Source organism: Sciurus vulgaris (assembly GCF_902686455.1).
Source record: "Sciurus vulgaris genome assembly, chromosome: 13".
NCBI lineage: Eukaryota > Metazoa > Chordata > Mammalia > Rodentia > Sciuridae > Sciurus > Sciurus vulgaris.
In genome coordinates this window covers 84,182,120-84,196,742 of record NC_136474.1, presented here as the reverse complement: position 1 = coordinate 84,196,742, position 14,623 = coordinate 84,182,120, and positions in this window count along the sequence as shown.

Sequence of the window (14,623 nt, the reverse complement as noted above, 5' to 3'; positions counted from 1 at the left end):
ATTTTCTTCGAGGCTATTGTGAATGGGGTAGTTTTCCTAATTATTCTTTCCAAAGATTCATCATTTACGTAAAAAAATGCATTAGATTTATGAGCACTGATCTTATATCCCACTACTTTACTGAATTCACTTATGAGTTCTAAAAGTTTTCTGGCGGAATTTCCTGGTTCCTCTAAGTATATAATCATATCATCAGCAAGTAAGGATAGTTTGAGTTCTTCTTTTCCTTTTTCTATCCTTTTAATTTCTTTGGTCTGTGTAATTGCTCTGGCTAGAGTTTCAAGGACGATATTGAATAGAAGTGGTGAAAGAGGGCATCCCTGCCTTGTTCCAGTTTTTAGGGGGAATGCTTTCAGTTTTTCACCATTTAGAATGATATTATCCATGGGCATAGCATCGATGGCCTTTACAATGTTAAGGAATGTTCCTACTATCCCTATTTTTTCTAGCGTTTTGAGCATGAAGGGGTGCTGTATTTTATCAAATGCTTTTTCTGCATCTATTGAAATAATCATGTGATTCTTGACTTTAAGTCTGTTGATATGGTGAATGATATTTATTGATTTCCTGATGTTGAACCAACCTTGCATCCCTGGGATAAAACCCACTTGATCATTGTGTACTATCCTTTTAATATGTTTTTGTATGCTATTTGCTAAAATTTTGTTGAGAATTTTTGCGTCAATGTTCATTAAGGATATTGGTCTGAAATTTCTTTCCTCAATGTGTCTCTGTCTGGTTTAGGTATCAGGGTAATATTGGCTTCATAGAATGAGTTTGGGAGGGTTCCCTCCTCTTCTATTTGATGGAATACTTTGAGAAGTATTGGAATGAGCTCTTCTTTAAAGGTTTTGTAGCACTCGGCTGAGAACCCATCTGGTCCCGGACTTTTGTTTGTTAGTAGGCTTTTGAAGGCTTCTTCTATTTCCTTACTTGAAATTGATCTATTTAAATTGTGTATGTCCTCCTCGTTCAGTTTAGGCAATTCATATGTCTCTAGAAACCTTTTGATATCTCCAAAATTTTCTATTTTGTTGGAGTATAGATTTTCAAAATAGCTTCAAATTATGTTTTGTATTTCAATCGATTGAAAACTAAATAGGTAGTGATTTGGGTTCTCTCTCATCTTCTCTTTGTTAGTGTGGCTAAGGGTTTATCAATTTTGTTCATTTTTTTGAAGAACCAACTATTTATTTTGTCAATTTTTTGTATTGTTTCTTTTGTTTCAATTTCGTTGATTTCAGCTCTGAGTTTAACTATTTCCTGTCTTCTACCTCTTTTGGTGCTGTTCTGTTCTTCTTTTTCTAGGGCTTTGAGTCATAGTGTTAGGTCATTTATTTGTTGATTTTTTTCTTCTTTTCTTGAATGCGCTCCATGAAATAATTTTCCTCTAAGTACTGCTTTCATAATGTCCCAGAGATTTTGATATGATGTATCTTTGTTCTCGTTTATCTCTAAGAATTTTTAAATTTCACTCCTGATGCCTTCTGTTATCCATTCATCATACAATAGCATATTATTTAATCTCCAGGTGTTGGAGTAGTTTCTGTTTTTAACTCTTTCATTTATTTCTAATTTCAATCCATTATGATCTGATAGAATACAATGTAGTGTCTCTATCTTCTTGTATTTGCTAACATTACCTTTGTGGCGAATATATGGTCTATTTTAGAGAAGGATCCATGTGCTGCTGAGAAGAAAGTGTATTCACTCTTGGTTGGATGGTATATTCTATAAATGTCCGTTAAGTCTAAATTATTGATTGTGTTATTGAGATCTATGGTTTCTGTGTTCAGTTTTTGTTTGGAAGATCTGTCCAGTGTTGAGAGAGGTGTGTTAAAATCACCTAGTATTATTGTGTTATGGCCTATTTGGTTTCTGAAATTGAGAAGGATTTGTTTGACATACATGGATGAGCCACTGTTTGGGGCATAGATATTTATGATTGTTATATCTTGCTGATTTATGCTTCCCTTAAGCAGTATGAAATGTCTTTCTTTATCCCTTCTGACTAACTTTGACTTGAAATTCACATTATCTGAAATGAGGATGGATACTCCAGCTTTTTTGCTGAGTCCATGTGCATGGTATGTTTTTCCCCATCCTTTCACCTTTAATCTATGGGTATCTTTTTCTATGAGGTGAGTCTCTTGCAGGCAACATATTGTTGGATCTTTCTTTTTAATCCAGTCTGCCAGTCTATGTCTTTTGATTGATGAATTCAGGCCATTAACATTCAGGGTTATTATAGAGAAATGATTTGGTTTCCCAGTCATTTGGTTCATTTTTTAAATTTTATTTATTTATTTCTTTGACACAACTTGGTTCCTCCTTTATTTGACTATTCCTTTAGGATAATTCCCCCATTTGCTGATTTGCTTCTTTGTTTCTCATCTCTTCCTCATGAAATATTTTGTTGAGAATGTTCTGTAATGCTGGTTTTCTTTTTGTAAATTCTTTTTATTTTATTTTATTTTATTTTATTTTTTTTTATTGTAAACAAATGGGATACATGTTGTTTCTCTGTTTGTACATAGCGTAAAGGCATACCATTTGTGTAATCATAAATTTACATAGAGCAATGTTGTTTGATTCATTCTGTTATTTTTTCCCTTCCCCCCACCCCTCCCACCCCTCTTTACCCTCTATATAGTAGTTCCTTCCTCCATACTTGCCCCCCTCCCTAACCCTAACTCTAACCCTTCCCTCCCCCCCATTATGTGTCATCCACCACTTATCAGCGATATCATTCGTCCTTTGGCTTTTTGAGATCGGCCTATCTCACTTAGCATGATATTCTCCAATTTCATCCATTTGCCTGCAAATGTCATAATTTTATCATTCTTTATGGCTGAGTAATATTCCACTGTATATATATACCACAGTTTCTTTATCCACTCATCAATTGAAGGGCATCTAGGTTGGTTCCACAGTCTGGCTATTGTGAATTGAGCAGCTATGAACATTGATGTGGCTGTATTTCTGTAGTATGCAGATTTTAAGTCCTTTGGGTATAGGCCAAGGAGTGGGATAGCTGGGTCAAATGGTGGTTCCATTCCAAGTTTTCTAAGGAATCTCCACACTGCTTTCCATAGTGGCTGCACTAATTTGCAGCCCCACCAGCAATGTATGAGTGTACCTTTCTCCCCACATCCTCGCCAACACCTGTTGCTGCTCGTATTCTTGATAATCGCCATTCTAATTGGGGTGAGATGGAATCTTAGGGTGGTTTTGATTTGCATTTCTCTTATTACTAGAGATGTTGAACACTTTTCCATATGTTTGCTGATTGCTTGTAGATCTTCTTCTGTGAAGTGTCTATTCATTTCCTTAGCCCATTTGTTGACTGGACTATTTGAATTCTTGGAGTAGAGTTTTTTGAGTTCTTTATAGATTCTGGAGATTAGTGCTCTATCTGAAGTATGATTGGCAAAGATATTCTCCCACTCTGTAGGCTCTTTCTTCGCATTGCTGATAGTTTCCTTTGCTGAGAGAAAGCTTTTTAGTTTGAATCTATCCCAGTGGTTGATTCTAGCTTTTATTTCTTGTGCTATGGGAGTCCTGTTAAGGAAGTCTGGTCCTAGACCAACAAGGTGAAGATTTGGACCTACTTTTTCTTCTATAATCTGCAGGGTCTCTGGTCTGATTCCGAGGTCCTTAATCCATTTTGAGTTTAGTTTCGTGCATGGTGAGAGATATGGGTTTAGTTTCATTCTGTTGCATATGGATTTCCAATTCTCCCAGCACCATTTGTTGAAGAGGCTATCTTTTCTCCATTGCATATTTTTGGCCCCTTTGTCTAGTATGAGAAAATTGTATTTATTTGGGTTTGTGTCCGTGTCCTCTATTCTGTATCATTGATCTACCTTTCTATTTTGGTACCAATACCATGCCGTTTTTGTTACTATTGCTTTGTAGTAGAGTTGAAGATCTGGTATAGCAATACCCCCTGTGTCACTCTTCCTGCTAAGGATTGCTTTAGCTATTCTGGGTTTCTTATTCTTCCAGATGAATTTCATAATTGCTTGCTCTATTTCTGTAAGGTACACAATTGGGATTTTAATTGGAATTGCATTGAATTTGTATAGCACTTTAGGTAGTATGGCCATTTTGACAATATTAATTCTTCCTATCCAAGAACATGGAAGATCTTTCCATCTTCTAAGGTGTTCTTTAATTTCTTTCTTTAGTGTTGTATAGTTCTCATTGTAGAGGTCTTTCACCTCTTTTGTGAGATTGATTCCCAAGTATTTTATTTTTTTCGAGGCTATCGTGAATGGGGTAGTTTTCCTAATTTCTCTTTCTGAAGATTCATCACTTATGTATAAAAATGCGTTGGATTTATGGGCATTGATCTTGTAACCTGCTACTTTACTGAAATCACTTATGAGTTCTAAGAGTTTTCTGGTGGAATTTCCTGGTTCCTCTAAATACATAAGCATGTCATCAGCGAACAGGGATAGTTTGAGTTCTTCTTTTCCAATTCGTATCCCTTTAATTTCTTTGGTTTGTCTAATTGCTCTGGCCAGAGTCTCAAGAACGATGTTGAATAGAAGGGGTGAAAGAGGGCATCCCTGCCTTGTTCCAGTTTTTAGGGGGAATGCTTTCAGTTTTTCACCATTTAGAATGATATTAGCCATGGGCTTAGCATAAATGGCCTTTACAATGTTAAGGAATGTTCCCACTATCCCTATTTTTTCTAGTGTTTTGAGCATGAAGGGGTGCTGTATTTTATCAAATGCTTTTTCTGCATTTATTGAAATAATCATGTGATTCTTGACTTTAAGTCTATTAATATGGTGAATTACGTTTATTGATTTCCTGATGTTGAACCAACCTTGCATCCCTGGGATGAAACCCACTTGATCATGGTGCACTATTTTTTTAATATGTTTTTGTATGCGATTTGCTAAAATTTTGTTGAGAATTTTTGCGTCGATGTTCATTAAGGATATTGGTCTGAAATTTTCTTTCCTTGATGAGTCTCTGTCTGGTTTAGGTATCAGTGTGATATTGGCTTCATAGAATGAGTTTGGGAGGGTTCCCGCCTCTTCTATTTTATGGAATACTTTGAGAAGTATTGGAATGAGCTCTTCCTTAAAGGTTTTGTAGAACTCGGCTGAGAACCCATCTGGTCCCGGACTTTTCTTTGTTGGTAGGCTTTTGATGACTTCTTCTACTTCAGTACTTGAAATTGGTCTATTTAAATTGTTTATGTCCTCCTCATTCAGTTTAGGCAATTTATATGTCTCTAGAAACCTGTTGATGTCTTCGAAATTTTCTATTTTGTTGGAGTATAGATTTTCAAAATAGCTTCTAATTATGTTTTGTATTTCCATCCTGTCTGTTGTGATATTTCCTTGTTCATTCCGAATTTTAGTGATTTGGGTTTTCTCTCGTCTTCTCTTTGTTAGTGTGGTTAAAGGTTTATCAATTTTGTTTATTTTTTTGAAGAACCAACTATTTATTTTGTCAATTTTTTGTATTGTTTCTTTTGTTTCAATTTCATTGATTTCAGCTCTGAGTTTAACTATTTCCTGTCTTCTACTACTTTTGGTGCTGTTCTGTTCTTCTTTTTCTAAGGCTTTGAGCTGTAGTGTTAGGTTGTTTATTTGTTGAGTTTTACTTCTTTTATTAAATGCACTCCATGAAATAAATTTCCCTCTAAGTACTGCTTTCATAGTGTCCCAGAGATTTTGATATGATGTTTCTTTGTTCTCATTTACCTCTAAGAATTTTTTAATTTCCTTCCTAATATCTTCTGTTATCCATTCATCATATAATAGCATATTGTTTAATCTCCAGATGTTGGAATAGTTTCTGTGTTTTACTCTTTCATTTATTTCTAACTTCAATCCATTATGATTTGATAGAATACATGCTAGTGTCTCTATCTTCTTGTATTTGCTAACATTAGCTTTGTGGCATAATATATGGTCTATTTTAGAGAAGGATCCATGTGCTGCTGAGAAGAAAGTGTATTCACTCTTGGTTGGATGGTATATTCTATAAATGTCCGTTAAGTCTAAATTATTGATTGTGTTGTTGAGATCTATGGTTTCTTTGTTCAATTTTTGTCTGGAAGATCTGTCCAGTGGTGAGAGCGGCGTGTTAAAATCACCTAGTATTATTGTGTTGTGGTCTATTTGGTTTCTGAAATTGAGAAGGATTTGTTAGACATACATAGATGAGCCACTGTTTGGGGCATAGATGTTTATGATTGTTATATCTTGCTGATTTATGCTTCCCTTAAGCAGTATGAAATGACCTTCTTCATCCCTTCTGACTAACTTTGGCTTGAAGTCCACATTATCGGAAATGAGGATGGATACTCCAGCTTTTTTGCTGAGTCCATGTGCATGGTATGTTTTTGCCCATCCTTTCACCTTTAATCTATGGGTATCTTTTTCTATGAGGTGAGTCTCTTGCAGGCAACATATTGTTGGATCTTTCTTTTTAATCCAGTCTGCCAGTCTATGTCTTTTGATTGATGAATTCAGGCCATTAACATTCAGGGTTATTATAGAGAAATGATTTGGTTTCCCGGTCATTTGGTTCATTTTTAAAATATTGTTTATTTATTTGTTTGACACAACTTGTTTCCTCCTTTATTTGACTATTCCTTTAGGATAATTCCTCCCTTTGCTAATTTGCTTCTTTGTTTTTCATCTCTTTCTCATGAAATATTTTGTTGAGAATGTTCTGTAATGCTGGCTTTCTTTTTGTAAATTCTTTTAGCTTTTGTTTATCATGGAAGAATTTTATTTCATCGTCAAATTTGAAGGTAAGTTTTGCTGGGTATAAGATTCTTGGTTGACATCCATTTTCTTTCAGGGCTTGAAAAATGTTGTTCCAGGACCTTCTAGCTTTTAGGGTCTGGATTGAAAAATCTGCTGATATGCGTATTGGTTTCCCCCTGAATGTAATTTGGTTCTTTTCTCTCACAGCCTTTAAAATTCTGTCTTTATTTTGTATGTTAGGTATTTTCATTATAATGTGCCTTGGTGTGGGTCTGTTGTAATTTTGTGTATTTGGAGTCCTGTAAGCCTCTTGAACTTGATTTTCCATTTCATTCTTCAGATTTGGGAAATTTTCTGATATTATTTCATTGAATAGGTTGTTCATTCCTTTGGCTTGTTTCTCTAGACCTTCCTCAATCCCAATAATTCTTAAATTTGGCCTTTTCATGATATCCCATAGTTCTTGTAGATTCTGTTCATGATTTCTTACCATCTTCTCTGTTTGTTCAACTTTGTTTTCAAGGTTAAATATTTTGTCTTCAATGTCTGAGGTTCTGTCTTCCAGGTGTTCTATCCTATTGGATATGCTTTCTATGGAGTTCTTAATTTGGTTTATTGTTTCCTTCATGTCAAGGATTTCTGTTTGGTTTTTTTTCAATATCTCTAACTCTTTATTGAAATGATCTTTTGCTTCCTGTATTTGCTCTTTTAACTGTCGATTGGTGCGATCATTCAATGCTTGCATTTGCTCTTTCATCTCATCGTTTGCTTCTCTGATCATTTTAATTATGTACATTCTGAACTCCTTTTCTGTCATTTCTTCTGCCATGCTGTCATTTGGTTTTATTGATGTAACATCTAGATTTGTTTGCAGCATTTTCTTTCCTTGTTTTCTCATACTGTTCAGATATCAGTGGACTGCTGAGATATTGCATTTTTCCTCTGTTGATTTACAATGTCCCTGAAGATTTCTATATATATCCCCCCTTAGCCTTCAGTAGGCTGAAGTCTTGGAGGAAGTTGATAATGCGGCGCTCCACAAGAAAGCTGCCTCTCTAGGAGTGGTGGCCTTCAGGTGGGGTATAATCCCTGCTAGTGGGCAGAGGTGCCTCCACTTGTTGACCAATGGTCATCCAAAGGGGACCTAGGCTGTGGGCTGAGGCAAGGCCTGTTTGGGCCTGTGTCTCTGGTTTTACCGTCCTTGTGGGGAAACCTCACCAGGCAGGGAAGAATCACCCAGTGGGGAGGTCTCGCTGGTCAGTTTCCTCCTAGAGGTTCCCCTCAATTTACAGCTACTGCCTGGGCTGGGCTGCCTTCCTCTGCAAAGTTCCCAGGGGCCCGGCCCTACCTCCTGGGCCTGGGAGCCTCACCCTTCGCAGATGAATCTCCTTAGGCTGCCCCTCCTCAGAGAATTTGCCCATAGGCCTGGAACCTTCGCTCCGCCCTAAGCCTGTCTCTGTGGGGCTCTTCCACCCAGAAGCCTCCTAGATCCTGGGACCCTGTTCTGCACCTAATCGCCTGGCTGCGTGGCCCCTCCTCTGAGCAGCCACCTGTGGCCCCGAACAATCGCTCTGAGTCCCAGAGACCCGCCACAGGCCTCTTCCTCCACACAGCCGCCCAGTATTCCGGTGCGGTCACTAGGAGTCCAAGAAACTCACTTCGTGCCTCCTCCTCCCACCAACCACCCGTAGCCCGGGGCAATCAATCACTCCGAGTCGAAGTGACCCTCCCCGTTCCTCCTCCTTCTCCAGATAACCCCCCGGGTGTTCAGGAGCAGTCCCTCTGAGTGGCTCTGAATCCACGTGACCCGCTGCACGGGTCCTCTGGGCACCGCCCGGAGCTCAGGTGCGGCCACTCAAGACCAAGCGTCCCACCACGCTTCTCCTCCAGGCAGCCCCCCTGTGTTCAGGAGCTGTCACTTTAAGACCAAACAACTCACCACTCGCCTTCTCCTCTGAGCAGCCGCCTGGAGCGCTAATGCAGTCACTGCGAGTCCAAAGGACCCGCCGCGCTCCTTCTCCTCCTTGTCCTACTCCTCCGGGCAGGCCCCGGGGTTCAGAAGTGGTCAGAGTCCAAACAGCTCGCCACGCAGCCCCTTCTCTGGCAATCGCCTGTAGCTCTGGTGTAGTCACCCGAATCCAAGCGGCCGCTCCTCTTCCTCCTCGTCCTCAGGGCAGGCCCTGGTGTTCAGAAGCGTCGTTCTGATTCGAAACAGCTCGCCGCGCAGCTTCTCCTCTGGCAACCGCCTGCAGCTCTGGTGCAGTCTCTCTGAATCCAAGTGGCCACGCTCCTCTCCTCCTCCTCAGGGCAGGCCCCGGTGTCCTGAGTCCACACAGTTCTCCCTGCCACTCCTCCCCCTGGCAGCCGCCGGAGCCCCAGTGGCCGCTCCGAGTCCCAGCGCTGTGCCGAGCGGCCTCCTTTACGGCGCTCCCAGCTGTCCGAGTTCACTGCTCCAGCGGGGGGAGGGGCGTCTCGCCGGCAGTTCTACTTCACAAAGTTTCCTGCGTTCCGGGACCCCCGTCCCATCTGGGATGCCCCCCCAGGGGGTGAGAGTCACCCGGCTGCTTTGAGTTGGTCCCAAGCGTCCCAATATCTCCTCTCTTGAATCCTGAGTCCTGGAGCAACACGAAATGCAGCCACCCTCTAGGCCGCCATCTTGAAAACCTCTTTTTGTAAATTCTTTTAGCTTTTGTTTATCATGGAAGGATTGTATTTCGTCGTCAAATTTGAAGGTAAGTTTTGCTGGGTATAAGATTCTTGGTTGGCATCCATTTTCTTTCAGGGCTTGAAAAATGTTTCAGGTCTTTCTAGCTTTTAGGGTCTGGATTGAAAAATCTGCTGATATGCGTATTGGTTTCCCCCTGAATGTAATTTGGTTCTTTTCTCTCACAGCCTTTAAAATTCTGTCTTTATTTTGGATGTTAGGTACTTTCATTATAATGTGCCTTGGTGTGGGTCTGTTGTAATTTTGTGTATTTGGAGTCCTATAAGCCTCTTGAACTTGATTTTCCATTTCATTCTTCAGATTTGGGAAATTTTCTGATATTATTTCATTGAATAGATTGTTCATTCCTTTGGTTTGTTTCTCTAAGCCTTCCTCTATCCCAATAATTCTTCAATTTGGCCTTTTCATGATATCCCATAATTCTTGGAGATTCTGTTCATGATTTCTTACCATCTACTCTGTTTGGTCAAGTTTGTTTTCAAGGTTAAATATTTTGTCTTCAATATCTGAAGTTCTGTCTTCCAGGTGTTCTATCCTATTGGTTGTGCTTTCTATGGAGTTCTTAATTTGGTTTATTGTTTCCTTCATTTCAAGGATTTCTGTTTTTTTTTTTTTCCAAAATCTCTAACTCTTTATTGAAATGATCTTTTGCTTCCTGTATTTGCTCTTTTAACTGTCGATTGGTGTGATCATTCAATGCCGGCATTTGCTGTTTCATCTCATCATTCAATGCCTGTATTTGCTCTTTCATCTCATTGTTTGCTTCCCTGATCAATTTAATTATGTACATTCTGAACTCCCTTTCTGTCATTTCTTCTGCCATGCTGTCATTGGATTTTATTGATGTAACATCTAGGTTTGTTTGGGGCATTTTCTTCCATTGTTTTCTCATATTGCTCAGGTATCAGTGGACCGTTGAGATATTGCAGATTTCCTCTATTGACTTATAATGTCCCTGAAGATTTCTAATATATCCCCTCTTAGCCTTCAGTAGGCTGAATTCTTGGAGGAAGTTGATAATGCGGTGCTCCACAAGGAAGCTGCCTCTCTAGGGGTGGTGGCCTTCAGGTGGGTTATATTCCCTGCTAGTGGGCAGAGGTGCCTCCACTTGTTGACCAATGGTCATCCCAAGGGGAACTAGGCTGCAGGGACAAGGCCTGTTTGGGCCTGATTTTGGTTTTACCGTCCTTGTGGGAAAACCTCACCCGGCAGGGAAGACTCACCTAGTGGGGAGGTCTCGCTGGTCAGTTCCCCTCCTAGAGGTTCCCCTCAATCCACAACTTCCGCTTGGCCTGGGCTGCCTTCCTCTGCAATGTTCCCAGGGGCCCGGACCTACCTCCTGGGCCTGGGAGCCTCACCCTATGCAGACCAGCTTCCTTAGGCTGCCCATCCTCAGTGAAGCTGCCCACAGTCCTGAAGCCTTCGCTCCACCCCTCAGCTTATCTCTGTGTGGCTTTTCCACCAAGAATCCTCCTAGGTCCTGGGACCCTGCTCTGCACCTAATCACCTGGCTATGTGGCCCCTCCTCTGAGCAGCCACCTGGAGCCCCGAAAAGTCACTCTGAGTCCCAGTGACCCGCCGCACACCTCTTCCTCCAGGCAGCCACCCGGTGTTCTGGTGGGTTTGCTAGGAGTCCAAGCAACTCACTGCATACCTCCTCCTCCTGACAACCGCCCGTAGCCCTGGTGCAGTCACTGTGAGTCCAAGTGACCCGCCACGCTCTTCCATCTCCTCCGGGCAGCGCCCCTGGTGTTCAGGAGCAGTCACTCTGAGTCCAAGCGACCCACCACATGCCTCCTCCTCCTTTGGGCAGCCCCCTCCGGTGTTCAGGAGCAGTTGCTCTGAGTCCAAACAACTCATCACGTGCCTCCTCCTCTGGGCAGCCTCCCAGAGCTCTGCTGCTGCTGCTCCAAGTCCAAGCGACCCACCACGCTCCTCCTCCTCCGGTGTTCAGGAGCGGTCGCTCTGAGTCCAACCAGCTCCCTGCACAGCTTCTCCTCTGGGCAGCCGCCCGGAGCCCCAGTGGTTGCTCCACGTCCCAGTGTCATGCTGAGCGGCCTCCTCTCCAATGGTCCCAGTTGTCTGAGTACACTGCTCCAGCGGGGGGAGGGGTGTCTCATTGGGCAGCTCTACTTCACACAGTTCCCTGTGTTCCGGGACGACCACCCCATCTGGGACGTCTCCCCAATGGGAGAAACTCACCCAGTGGCTTCAAGTTGGCCCTAAGTCTCTCAATATCTCCTCTTCTTAAACCTGAGTCCTGGAGCAACATGAAATGCAGCCACCCTCTAGTCTGCCATCATGAAAAAACCTCCCATTCTATTTCATGAAATAATTTTTTTAAAAATATTTTTTAGTTGTCAATGATCCTTTATTCTATTTATTTATATGCAGTGCTGAGAATCAAACCCAGTGCCCCACACATGCCAGGCAAGCAGTCCACCACTGAGTTACAACCCCAGCCTTTATGGAATAATTTTGGAGGACTAGCATTGATTCTTCTTTAAGGTCTGATAGAACCCTGCTGAGAATCCATCTGGTCCTGTTTTTCTTTTTTGGAAGGCCTTATATTTCTATTTCAATCTCATTGTTGGACAGTGGTCTATTTAGATTTCCTATATCCTGTTGGTTAAATTTGGATAGGTCATAAATGTCTAGATATTTGTCAATATTTCTATATTTTCTAATTTATTGGAATATATATTTTCAAAATTGTCCCTTATGATTTTCTGGATTTTAGCAATCTCTGTGGCAATGTCCTTTTTCACCTCTAATTTTGTTGGTTTGAGTCATCTTTTTATCTCTTTGGCCAAGGGTTTATTAATATGGTTTATTTTTTCAAAGAATCAACTCTTTGTAGCTTTGTTTTTTATTAATTCTAAATTTCATTAATTTTGACTCTGATTTCAATTATTTCTTGTCTTCTACTGTTTTCAGAATTAGTTTTTTCCTTCTTTTCTAGGGCTATGAGATGTAACAGTTGATTGTTTATTTGGAATTTTTCTGTTTGTTTATAGGTACTTAATGTAGTACACGTTCCTCTTTAAATCACCTTCATAGTGTTCCAGAGATTTTGGTTGTTGTGTCAGGATTCTTGTATTACTCTAGAAATTTTAAAATTTCTCCTCTCATTTCTTTTATGATCTATTCCTCATTTAAAAGAGTATTGTTCAATCTCTGTTTGTCTATTTGGTTTCTATAATTTTTTTGGTATTGATTTCTAATTTCACTCCTCTATGATCTGATAAGGTACTTGGGAATATATCAAATTTTTTTTGTGTGTTTTCTGAGACTTATGTTGGGACCTAGAATATACTCTGTTGTGGAAAAGATTCCATGAGCTTCTTATAAGAAAGTGAATTGAATTGTTTTGGGATGAAATATTCTAATGATGTCTGTGAGGTCCACTTGATTAGTATTATTTAGGTTGGAATTATCTTCCTTGATTTTATGTTAGCATGACCTGTCTATTGGTGAGAGGAGTGTGTTGAAATTGCCTAATACTATTGTAGGGTATGAGATTAATGTAAAGAAATGCTAGTTTTATGTAACTAGGTACATCAACATTTGAAGGATAAATATTTACTAGCATTATATTTTCTTGTGGGATTGGTCCCAGTATTTAGTGACCTTCTTTGTCTCTTCTGATAATTTTTGCTTGAAATCCGTTTTGTCAGATATAAGAATTGCTACTCCTGCTTATTTTCAGACTCTATTTACATGGAATATCTTTTTCCATCCTTTAACTTGCAGCCTATGGATGCCTTTGCCTATAAGATAAATCTCTTGCAAATAGAATATAGTGGAATCTTGGTTTTCAATTTATTGTGCCAATCTAGGTCTTTTAGAAGAATGTAGACCATTTGTAGTCAGTGTTATTATGGATAAATGTCTGTTATGTTTTGCTGGTTTGGTTTGTTTCCTCTATTTAATTCATTCTTAATTTTTTATCTTGTTAATTGCTAATCTAGAGGGCTTCATGCATTTTGGAAATCTGTAGTTGCCTTTTTGTAGTTCTTCTCTGTATAGTATACATGTAAGAATTTTTGTAGTGTTGGCTTAGTGGTCATGAATTCTTTTAATTTATCCTTATTGTGGAATGTTTTTATTTCTCATTCAATTCTTAATAAGCTCACTAACCCTAATTCTATGCAGAGACGCAGTTTAAGTTTATTATTACTGGGATTCCTGTAAGAATTAAAGGCCCAAGCACACTGATAGTATTTGACCAATTCCTTCCACCTCAAGATCTAGAGATCTGCCAAAAGTAAATAAAATAATTCTAACTCTACTGATTAAACAATGGGAAGATTTTATTACTTTTAACTGAAAATGTGGCATATATTTCAAACAGAGACTTTTACCCTAGCTTGTGATGGCTTGATAAGCTCTCCATGTCCCCTGGCACTCTCCTTTCTTACCACAGCCATTCATAGGCCAGCATCAGGTCTCTGAAGGGCTCATGATAGAAGGCTAAAAAGAACATGATGCACTGGCAGTCCTACTGCTGATGTTTCCTGTAGTTATGGTGGGTGTTTTTATTGAATCCCTTTTATAGTTTCTGTTGAACTGCAAAAATGTAATGTCTGCTACTCAAAAATAGCCTGTGAGCATCATATTCTTGGATAAGTCCTAGCATATCATACAGCTATCCTTCTAATTCCTGGAAAGCAAGAAGGGAAGAGTGATGAAAGCAGTTATTAACTGTACTTCAAATATAAAGAAATGCCTATTGTTGGTTTCCTCCATCATAATAGTTGTTGGCATCTCAGAACAGCAGGGGAATTAGTGCAATAACACCCAGAGAATAAGCCCTTATTACATATCCTTTACTTAGACATTCCCTTAGTATTAAGAACCAGGGCCATTTCCTTGGTAACAAAGCCATTCGTATTAGTGCAACAGCAGGGTGCATGTGCCAACTAAGAATTTAAAATAGCAAATAGCAAGATAATGTGTGTGTGAGCATGTACATGTGTGTTAAGCATTTAAAAGAGGTCTTAGGACTATTTCAATAGTGCTTAATTCTTCAATGTCACATAGTAATAAATTCCAGGTATTTCTGGCAATAGAGTTTATTTTTAAAGTTTCCTCCATTACAGTATATTGTTTATATTATAGTTGATGATATTCCATTGGAAGCTAGTTGTTCATACAG